The sequence below is a fragment of the Myotis yumanensis genome, unplaced genomic scaffold (assembly GCF_028538775.1).
Source record: "Myotis yumanensis isolate MYYU_CA2020_CCGP unplaced genomic scaffold, mMyoYum1.0.hap1 SCAF_13, whole genome shotgun sequence".
Classification (NCBI taxonomy): Eukaryota; Metazoa; Chordata; class Mammalia; order Chiroptera; family Vespertilionidae; genus Myotis; species Myotis yumanensis.
In genome coordinates, this window is record NW_027223764.1 from 30,061,559 (window position 1) to 30,063,145 (window position 1,587).

Sequence of the window (1,587 nt, forward strand, 5' to 3'; positions counted from 1 at the left end):
TTTAAAAGTCCTTATGTAAACTAATCAAGACTAATACATTTTTTAAATAAACCCTCAAACAAATCTTTTTAATATATACCTTATTATATATTTTCTTTTTAATTCAAATATAGTTTTCAAGATTAATGGTTCTTAACAAATCTTTATTATTAATACTCTCCTAAGGCAGGATAGAAGCATGATACTTTAAAATTTCTTTTCAATAACTACTTTATAGTAATTTTTAAAATATTTATTGATTTTAGAGAGAGAGAAAAGGAGAGAGAGAGAAATATCAATGATGAGAGAGAATCATTGATTGGCTGCCTCTTGCAAGCCTCACACTGGGGATTGAGCCTGTATCCTGGGCATGTGTCCTGACCTGCAATCGTACCATGACCTCCTTGGTTCCTAGGCTGATGCTCAACCACTGAGCCACGCTGGCTGGGCTGTTGTTCCACTTTTTTATGCATATATTGATTGATTCTTATATGTGCCCTGATTGGGGACTGAACCCACAACTTTGGTGTACTGGGATGACACTCTAACCAACTCAACTATCTGGCTAGGGTGAACTATTTCATAGTAAAAAAATTACTTGGCATTAAGTATTTTTATGATCAAATTCTAAAAACAATCTTTAGTCCCAACTGAACTTGGTACTCTAAGATTAAATTTTTAAAAAAAATATTTACATAATAAATATAATTTTAATCACTAAGTTCTTCCTCATCACTGAAATATGTGCTTTTCTTTATCCTTGGGCGTCTTGAATCATCAGAGGTTGAGGGACCCCCTGAACTGGGTTTCCACTTTTTTTGTTCTTCTTCAATTTTGGCTTGCTGGAAAGCTATGGCCTGACTGAGGCTGTCAAGAGAAGAATCTTCTCCTTCATCTACTTCTTCAATTTCTTCTTCTGGTTCAGGAATTTTCTTTTTTTTCTTTTTCTCTTTCTTCTTTGGAGGTTCACGTTCTCCAAGTATATTTTTAGGACAGGCATAACTTAAGTGTCCACTTTCCCCACATTCATAACACTTAGATTTATCAAAGTAGTTTCGTCTTCGGATGAACTCAGCTGCTCTTCCATTGTCAATAGCAATGCTTGCTTTTATCACTCTACCAAATAACTGTTTGTTGTTTATTGCCCTGGTGCAGTTTTGTGCAGCGTCTTTATCCAAAAATAAAATAAATGCAACACCTTTACTCTTCCTGGTATCTTTATCTTTCATTATAGTAACCTTTACAACTTTGCCATACTTGGAAAATATCTGGTATAAGTCATTGTTGGTCAGGGAAAAGGGCAAGTTGGATACATACACTGTACTTTTACTTGGGGCTAATCCACCACTCATTTCTTCCAGTGGGGTGGGCCTGGGCGGTCGGCAGAGCGTGAGCGCTCGGCTCTGGGGGCGCTCAATCCCGATGACTCCTTGCCCCTTGCAGGGGCCTCGGCATCGCCAGGGCTGAGAAGGGCCTGGCACCGCGGATGAGAAGGCAGCGCCTACAAAGCCTCTTCCCTCCCTGGGTGCCAGATGTTGGGGTCCAACCCCAGCAGGTCCAGGGGTTCCCAAAGGTGTGGATGGAGTCGGCAAAGAATATCCAACCTCT

The 1,587-nt window shown here is 39.6% G+C and overlaps 1 pseudogene; it reads right to left on the bottom strand.

The window, feature by feature from the left end:
• Positions 1-676: 676 nt before the first annotated feature.
• On the bottom strand, positions 677-1,356 carry LOC139021511 (zinc finger CCHC-type and RNA-binding motif-containing protein 1 pseudogene; annotated as a pseudogene).
• Positions 1,357-1,587: the final 231 nt, after the last annotated feature.